General features: G+C 36.3%; 1 protein-coding gene across 1 annotated transcript in view; it reads left to right on the top strand.

Annotated features, from left to right (window-relative positions):
- Nucleotides 1–160: 160 nt before the first annotated feature.
- Nucleotides 161–10,178, top strand: part of furinb (furin (paired basic amino acid cleaving enzyme) b) — a 168,986-nt gene continuing 158,968 nt past the window's right edge. Inside the window, exon 1 of the mRNA XM_038300063.1 lies at nucleotides 161–612. The gene's annotated coding sequence lies outside the window, so the exon portion shown is untranslated. The remainder of the gene's footprint in view (nucleotides 613–10,178) is intronic.

The following is a 10,178-nucleotide window of genomic DNA, read 5'->3' as shown; positions in this document are numbered from 1 at the left end:
TTATAATGTGTGATCTACTCTGCTGTATTTGAGCAACTATGAGATTTTAATAGCCAAAGGACTTATAGCCGCCCATGCGAACTGGCATGGTGATACAAACCAAGCGTACATGATTATCATACGTGACGTATTTCCTGGAGAAAGGAGGTTTGTGGCAGTTTGTTGTCATCTTCAACCAATAGTGAACCGCTACATTGTATCGGCACTGACTCTTGTTATTTCAGCCGTAATTGTTCTTTCATATTATTGATACCAGCCGAACACTCTCGATAAAAAAAATAATTTATTGGGTTTATGAAAACCTTTTGAAATTTTGAACGCAACGTTTGAAATTAATTGTATTGAAATATACAAGCATGGTGCTGTTAAGTTGTTTGCGGATGAGAAGCAAGGAGTTTCATTGGAGACTTATTGGAAAATAATGGATACGTGTGGGTAGCTTTTAAAAAAAACAATTTCCTGAAGAAAGTGAAGGAATTTAATGTAAAGTTGGGTAGTTAGAGAACAGGAGAAAGAAACGGACAGGGGAGTCTCCGCTCGGAGTAAGGAGGAGGAGGAGGAGAAGAGGAGCATGACGGCTCGGTTCTTATGGCTGTTATCTGACTTTCTGAGGTAATTGTTTGGACTTTTTCTTTTATTTTTTGCTAGTTTTTTGTAAAATTCACGACTACGATGTGCAGGGAGGGGAAGTGAGGCGGAGTGGGTGGGAACACAATGGGATTATTGGAAGAAAGCGTCGCGCTGTCTCTGTCCGCAGCCTCCACCAGTCCTCCCAGTCAGGTGAATCTCCCCCAGTTAAGACTCTGGGTGATACAGACTTTATAAATTCAAAACATGGAGGACTTTCCGTCACCTTTAGGGGATAAGAAAATTTCCAGCTGTGATTTGTGGCGTTTTTCAATGAAGTTTATTATCATCTGCAAAATACTGCTTTGATTTAAACTGTTTTAGTGCTTTTCTCTTTATCCAGTGTGTTTTTCTAATTAAAGTTTTCAACAGAAACCGATAACTACAAAAGAAATCAAGTTTATAGTTGAAGTTCTTATTTTTTTAGAGGTTGGTTTGATATATTTATTGTTTATATCATTCAAGCATAAAATCCAATTGTGACAGCATTTATAGCTGAGCCCATGTTTGTACCTTTTAACCCAAGATTTGGCTGCCTGTAGATGGTAGGGTTTAGGGGTTTATGCAGGTAGCATGCAGAAGATTATGTTAAAAAAAAGGTCAAAATAAAAATTTCAGATTGGTTTTGATATTTAAGGTTCGTGTTCTGTCTCAGAGAATAGAAAAGATGAAAACCTCTTCTCTTTACTTATTATTTAGCAGGTATTATTTCAAACATTCCAATTTTCACTGCTTAGATTATTACCTGGAAGAAAAAAAAACACACAAAACAAAACAAACAGAAGTGTTTTGTGTTTAGTAGCGAAAAACACAAAACATCTTATATTGCAGCCTTTCTAGGAAAGAAAATTGTTTTAGAGACATTAACAAAATAGATTAAAATGTAAAATAAAAAAAAATCTATTCTTACTCGTCTTTTAAATTGATGAATATTTTGATATGTTTAGTCTATTGGTTCTCGTTTGTTTTGTTTTCTTGTTCAATAATATATATATATATATATATATATATATATATATATATATATATATATATATATATATAATATTATTATTATTATTTATTTATTTTTTTATTTATTTTTTTGCCACAATACCCTTTTGATTCAGAGAAACAGACCATTTCTGGTATATCTGATTAGAAAGTACAACATGGACTGGTCAGATACTAGAGCTTTCTTCTTTTTCTTTAAACTTATGCCTTCACAGCCTGCACCAAGTAGCTCTTTCTGTCGTTGCAAGGTGTGAATTACTCTGATAAATCTTATTTATCGCTCCTCCTCAGGCAAAGCTGGAATTGTTTAAAACTAGCTATCCACCACTCCTCCTCATACTGTCATTAAATACTACATTTGTGCCTATTGAACATAATCTCTGCATGCTCCGTGTGAACAAATAGGAGGGGTGGCATTAAATCCTGAAATGATTTACTTTACATGCGATCCTGCCCCGAGGAAAGCATTATTGTTATTTTAATTTCCACTGGGATATCAGCGGAGAGAGGAAATCAAGGTCACCAGCCCAGCAGGGCTCTGAGCATTATTCTCTGACGGATTACACAGCAAATCAAAGTTACTCTGTAAAGCTTTTATTTATATATTTATTGTTCGTGTTTTTGTTCAGACTACATTGTGTCCAGGATCAAAGGTATTAACAGGGTTTGCGCTTCTGTTTTTACAGTAGCTCTAAAACGATCATCAGTATAAAAAGTTATACAGTACTGATAAGTCTATTCCTGAACTCCTCATTTTAGAGAGAGAGATATTAAATGGAGATGCTGTGGAGAAGGAAGTGTGATAAAAAAAAAAAAAACTGTTGTATTCTATAACTCATCTATAACAAGGGCAAAGGATGCAGCAGGTGAAGGAAAGTTCAACCCAATAAGCAATGACAACATTCAGATGGCTGTTGAAAATTGGGTTGGATCCCTCTATGGAGCATTATTTACACAATTGATTGCTTCTCCTAGATATGCTGCCGCTTCCACCCAGCATACTTTATCAGGCTTCTTCAATTCTGCAGTCTGTTGTTTGTGGGAGTAGAGAAATGATCTGGTTTCTGTCTTCATTGTGGACACACTGCTTCCATCCATTTGTACACCGCTGTCGTGACCAGGCATGGCGTGCCTCAGCACCGCCTCCTTCTGACCAAGCTCCTAACTTTGATCAGTTTTCCCTCCCAGGAGACGATACTTGGCTCTCAGTGGCACTACACAAATGCTGCCACACACTTGCCTACCCTTGGTTCCACAGCAAAGGGGGCAGCCCGGAGCACCTGGTGGGTGTTGACTTGGCTGAGGGGCTGCCTGAAATAGAGCTGCATATGGTCTGTCACAGCTCCATGTGCTTGTTATTACTGATGCAAATCATGTGTGCATCAAGATGAAGGGTTTGAAAATCACATCTCTCTCAGCTAACACTAATGCAGACAAAGTTACCTGAACGTACAAGCCCACTGTGGGATACACTCCTTTTACACTGTACAGCACGCTCATGGGCGCATTATAATGATTAACTTGAGGTGATTTTTTTTTTTTTATGAACAGAATATCAAATTTGACAATTAATAAAATACCTGTACTTAAGCAACCATCTGTGTTTGACAAGGTGTTCTGACATTCATTTTTGCTATTTAGGTTTTACCTTGACATGATGCTATTAATTCAAGCCTCGATTTTTCAGTTAGAGAAAACGTGAAAAATACTATACTTTTATTTTGACTACATTTATTTATTGGGGGAAATAAATACATATATGGAACGAAAATACATATGGATTTAGAAATCAAATTGCTCTTAATTTTTACTTTAGATATCAAAGGTCCATTCTCTCCTACTTCAACCCTTCTTTATCAGGCTGTGTTTGATTTCGGTGGCTGCATCCTTCAAAGGATCCAGCCTACCTAGACTGTGTCTTTCAGAGTCTCTGAAAATAAGGGCGCCATAAAAGTTTGGATATAAATTCGGACAGGTCCAGCTGTCAGTTGATGAACAAAGCAGGCAAAGAATGGAGGTAGCACTTCTTATTACTCTTCTGTGTGCTAATTACATTTCTGAGGAGCTTCAGCATCCGCACCGTTATCGCAGATATCAGATTTATAGTCCCCACATGGCACAGATATTAGACTCTGTGCTTAAATGTCAGCTGAACAGGGACATATCCTACTTAATAATCATCAAAAAAAAAAGATTTTCATTAAGTTAAGACAAAATTATTCACATACTTGTGAATTACTCCATCCATCTTCTGACACGCTTTATCCCAAGTAGGCGTGCGAGGGGTGCTGGTGCCTATCTCCAGCTTTCTACGGGCGAGAGGCGGGGTAAACCCAGGACAGGTTGCCCATCCATTGCAGGGCAACACAGACACAAACAGGACAAACAACCATTCATGCCCACACTCACACCTAAGGTGATTTTAAAGAAGCCATTAAACCTAACATACATTTTTTGGACTGTGGGAGGAAGCCAGAGTACCTGGAGAGAACCCACGCACAGAACCTCCAACCGAACCTCCAACCTTCTTGCTGCAAGGCAGCAGTGCTACCCACTGTTCCACAGCGCAGGCATTATTAAACTGCACTTAATATTCAAAACCGATTGTCGCCATTTCGCTTTTTCCTCTGAGGACGGAGCAGCCGGCTTGCTTGGGCTCACAATTAATGACGGGATACCCAAGGCTACGTAGGATACAACATACCTGTCCTTCTAGCCTGGCGAAAAATAAAGGCTGCATTTGTCGGCCACATACGAAGGAGTCTTCCAATCCGAATGGGCCACAGTGCCGCGCTATGATATAATCGGCGGATGATTCTGGCCTTGTGAGGACGCGGCCGCTGAATTTAAACATGGCATCAGATGGTTGCATCAAACCAAAAGCCTGTTAATTAGCTATCAATGAAATTCAGGTGTGCTGATCTGAACAGGACACTGACTGCAGTTGGACTTCTCTGTCTTAGATGCTATTCAGAATCAGTGACAACAACCCTTTAAACCCTTTAAAAAAGGGCCTATTATGGAAAATTCACTGTTTCTTGTTGGATCTCTGCTCCTTCTAGAAACTGGAAAAAAAAGAATAAAATAAATCAGTAAGCTATTTTTAGTAATAAGTAAATATATGATTACTGGGGAAAAAAAGCCTTTTTTTAAAAACTTCACCATTATTACATTAATTTGGTGCCCACTGCCCCTCACCAAGTAAGCCCAAAGTTAAACACCTTCTAAAATATAACACATTACTTTAATATCACATCTTACATTAAAGCTGTAATTAAATTTAGAATGAATCATATCAAATTAACATTGGACTTAATGCTTACCCTAAAATGTGCACATATAAATCAATTACATTGACCTACAGCTGAAAAGACAGAGAACTTGCTGTTAGTTATATGCCAAACCCCAAAAGGATGCTATCTCTTTTAGCTTCTTATTTTTCTATCAGATTATTTCATCCCAAAACAAACAAAATGCCTCCTTTACGGTTCTTAACACAAACCAACACTTTAGAAGAACATAAAACTTAGAGATAGCTCTCTTTAGGCAGCTGAGAAGACATAACAGGACAGTTTAAGACTGCAGACATGTGGCTTATTTGCATAAAAGTGACAGAATCCTCGAACAGCTCATGCTAAAAGGAGCTCAAAATAGACAGAAAGTGAGGAGGTGAAATCTCATCATCTGAGTTTGAATGTGGTTGAAAAAAATGGAGTGGACATATTTTGTATAGCATATAGACCTATACCGAATCTATATAATCAATTATATAAGGTTCCCTTTAGGTATAGAAATACATTTTTCTTCCTTTGAAACTTCTGAAGCATCAAACACATTTTAATACCAGATGAAGATAGCGTCACTTATGGTAAATTGCCTGTAGTTATAAAGCACTTTTTCAAGTCAAAAGATCCAAAGCTTTTGACACTACATTTCGTCATTCACCGATTCATTCACACAATTATGGTGGCAAGCTACCCTGTAGCCACTGATGCCGTGGGGCTCACTGACATCAGCGAGGCTGCAGTACACAGGCTCCATCTGGCCACCATTAGTACTCAATGCAGCTGGCGTGTCTTGAACAAAGGCGACACGTCGCCTAGATAAACAGAACTGGGGGTTGAATCTAAGCCATCGAAATTAAGCCGCCCCTATAGTTTGTGGGAAAAAAATAATGGATCTCATTGTAAAATGATTAATTTACCTTAATGATCTACGTTATGATGCTTAATTTCTAATGAATTGATTGTAGCCCTTTTTTTAACAACAAATAGGCTAGACATCTCTCAAGTTGTCGTCATATTCCCTGATTTAAAAAAGTCAAGGACAACTAATAAAAAATCTTTGATCACTTTTGAAGGGGTTACAAAGCCATTTATAATGCTGAACAACAATGAGAACTATTATGCATAAATTGAGAAAATCCAAAAGGGTGAAGAAAACTTCCAGAAGTAACCCAATTAATCATTTAATTTTCCTTTTGGGATCAATAAATTATATTTGAATGGAACTGAATTTAATTGAACAGAACTGATCTGAATCCAATCATTTAGAGGGACACCAAAGTACTCTAAAATAAATATATATATATATATATATATATATATATATATATATATATATATATATATATATATATATATATATATATATATATATATATATATATATATATATCCCTTATACATTATACAATCCCTTATAACTATGTTGGCATTTACTTTTTTTTTCTGTAGTTTTTCTCATTTAATGCTTAAGTGAGAAGGTGACAGTTCAGACTCTGGCTCGTGGTGCTAAAACAATCAGGGTTTTTTTTTTCCAAAGCTCTTCTTATGTTTTTACAAGAATTAAGTAAACAGCAGAAACTTTGTTCTAATTTTACAAGGCTGACCTGTTACTGACTTGATGCGGAATTGTTTTTAATACACTGTTATACAAATATAACTAAATCTATTATTAGAGAGCTAATGATATTTCTGTTTTCCTCCAAAAAAAGAGTATTTTTATGTCAGTTCAAGACAAAAGAAAAGCAATTATGTGTGTTTAACTTGTAGCAGGAGGAGCCAATTCTCAAAATAGTTAAGAAAAGAAGAGGAAAGCTAAGGGAAACAATTAGAGGCAAAGTAAGTCTGTATAAATAAGCCTAAAATGTCACTCTGATAAAAACCCAGAGACAGAGCACAGTAAAGACTAAAAGAAACCTTAAGGAAATAACTTCAAGCGAAAAAAAAAATGCTTTTTGAAAAACAAGCAACTGACAATACTTTGTGGTAGATTTTTCTTATAAAAATAACAGCAATTGGTAAAAGCACAAAAGTAGCACAGAGCAAATCTGATTTAACATAACAATAGAAACAAATAATAGTTTAATGGGAAATGCAGTTAGCTTGAATAAATTGAAAAAGGCTGTTGTGTTCTTCCAACGGCCAAAACGCAATAATTGTCAGACATTTTGTGATTGGTTAACTGTAAATGTTTAATTTTCTTTGACTGAAACATCTCTTTAAAAAAACACTTCTACAGGACAGCGAGGAATGAGGAAATCACGCATTACCAGATCATTGCTGAATATTATGATGTAGATTGTGAAAGAGAAACATTTTAGATTTTCTCTTTCTTTCTGATCATAGTGTTTCCTCCAGTTTGCTTGAACTTTAGCCATCTGAGCCAGTAAACATGCTGTATAATTAATAAGGCTATTGCATCATTGGCCTACAGAGTGCATTTCCGATATTTGCTGAACACAAATCAAATTAGCTAAAAGGAAAATATAATCATGTTTTTTTCACACAGAAGTTGTGTGACTTTTTTCTTTCAGAACAGAAATATATTTATAATATTTTGTATTTTACCTGTCAATTCCATATAGGACCAAAAAACCAATAGCCCATTGATGGGAATAGTTAAGTTATTTATAACCATGGCTTTGCCAGACTGTTATTTTCTGACTGTAGGGAGTTTTAATATTACAATAGTTTAAGTTTGAATTTGTCACAGAATCTGTTGCAGGACCTAAAGACTGGGGTTGTGACCAGAAGGCTTTCCAACCTTAAAGAACCATAGCTCATTACAAAAGATACATAATCATAGTATTATTGCTTTTTTATCTATAAATATTTGTTGATTCAATATAGAAATCATTTTTCACATGGCATTTAAATAACATTTTAAAAACAAAATAGGTTTTTTATGATAATGGTAATTTCTTCATTGTTTTTTCAGATATTTCATTTGATAAAAATTATTTTACATCTTAGAATTATTTTGTGCATAACTACCATTATTAAAACTATACTGACCTTTTGGTGGTGATTTTGTTGTTGTTGCTGTGGAACAAATGATTAAATTCTAAAATTAATAACAGCTTACAAAATAAGTCAATACTTTAAACTTAATTAACTGTGTTTAATCCCTTAAACAGAATGACCTGCTAACATATTTTTCAATAATATCATGTTAGCACAGTGCTAATTGGGATAGGGCAGTCTATCTGTCATTATGAATGCATTAGAAGAGCTTAAACCTTTAAAGGGAAGTTGTGCTTCAAATCATTCTTTTGTCAACCTTGGTTATCTCCACAGAAACATGTGCTGTCATCCTCACTTTGCATCAACAAGGCTTCTCAGGCAAGGATAATGCTGCGAGTAAGATTGTACCCAAACCATTTCATTTGAAACATCAAGAAGGAGGAGGTTGGTTTAGTTTCAGCAAATACCACGTCTGTCTCCTTAAGGTGGTTCATCAAAGGTCTGCAGTGGCTTGTACTGTAGTGCAGAGCTTGCTCAGCAATGGCAGCCATGGCCGCAGGAAGTGGGGGTGCTGGAGGGGCTGCAGCACCCCCTAGTGGTGAGAGGGAGATACAAAAAAAAATTCTTATATATATTTTGGGAAAGAATTTTGACTTTTTTTATTGTAATATTACGTATATTTTGATTTTTAATTATTTTGAGGCCTAATTAACATAAGTTCTTGGAAGTTACGTTTGCCATGGCAACTGTCACTGTGTAAAGAGGTATTCCGCTTGCGGCAGCAGATTAGTACATTTGCATAGTGTAATGACAGAAACCAGGAGTGAATATGGCACAGAAACCCATTTTGGTTTTGTCCGCTCATGAGAGACTTTATCTCCACAACCTCAGAGCGCACCTCAACATTTGGACACCTGTAACCAGGCAGGGCATCCTGCCTGTAGCTCAAAGTAAGAGCATTATGCTGCCGAGCACGTCATATCTATTCGTGCAGTTTAACAAAACCTTAGTATTTTAAAGTGTTATTTTGATCTTGTGTTTTTTGTGTAATGGGTTTGGAGAACTGTTCAATAATGTTTAGATAGTATAATAGTGTAATTATTTCCTTGAGGAAGCTATATTTAGACTGGACATTCGATTGGATCGTTCACATGAAAAAGATGACACTACCATGAATCCAGAGTCATGCTGAGACCTTTCATGCACATAAGATGCCTCCTGATTATGTCTAAAACATTGCTGTTAATGCAAAACTGTGTCAAAACATCCCAAAATGTCCTGCTTGAGCAAGTTTCCCAAGCCATCAACGAACAATGCTGCAAGAAGCACAATGTCATAAAGCAGACGGGTAATACTAAAGAGCTGCATAGATGAATCCTGTTAGATTTCCAGCTTGGCTCTTTCTGTATGGAGTTTGCATGTTCTCCCTGTGCATCTGTGGGTTCTCTTCAGGGGACCTCGGCTGTCCCCCACAATCCAAACGCATAAATATTAGGTTTATTGCCTTCTCTAAATTGTGCTTAGCTGTGCATGTGTGTGAATGGTTGTATGTCTCTGTGCCAGTTCCTGAAGTGGTAACAATGCTGGTAACCTGTCCAGGCTGTAGCCAGCCTTTGGAGAGCAGCACAAGCCCTGCATGACTCTGACACATACGCAGCAGAAGACTTGCTTCAACTTAATAAGGTTTTGTTTTTTTTCAGTTTTTTTGTTGTTGTTTTTTATTAGTTTTTAGAATTTTGATTATTTAAAATTATAGCTATGAAAAATCCAAACTGCTTATGAAATGATGTGAATTTGAATTTGACCATTTAAAAAGGCAGTGATGTTTTAATCCCCAATGTTATCTTACTGAAAAGTATGTGGGTGTACTGTGCAGTTTTTTCCCTCAGTGCTTGTTTATGGCCCTTTTTGCATAAATTGATGCATCAGTAGAATGTAGAAGGAACTGATCAGCACCTCGCTCGGATTTTTTTTTTCTTTTTTTCTTTTTTAATAAAATGGAGCTTGATGATGTTCAGGTTAGCTGCATGATAGGTCTAGTGCCTTTCCCATACACATCCAGCCTTACCTATTACCTTTTTTGTTTTATGCTTCTTTGGTACTTAAAACTTTCGCTCCACTACATTTCAAAGTAAAATATTGTATTTTCTACTCCACTACATTTTAATGAAGCTGCTACTTACTTGTTACTTTTGAAATGCAGTTTCAATATGCCTGATATCAGCCCTTTGGACTGAATTTGGACACCGCTGTTTTACAGATTTGCATTATGTTCCACAACTGTGAGAAACTCAGGACAGGTATTATTGG

This window comes from Cyprinodon tularosa, unplaced genomic scaffold (genome assembly GCF_016077235.1).
Source record: "Cyprinodon tularosa strain WSP-4 unplaced genomic scaffold, ASM1607723v1 ctg44, whole genome shotgun sequence".
NCBI lineage: Eukaryota > Metazoa > Chordata > Actinopteri > Cyprinodontiformes > Cyprinodontidae > Cyprinodon > Cyprinodon tularosa.
This window is presented reverse-complemented; position numbering and strand designations above follow the sequence as displayed.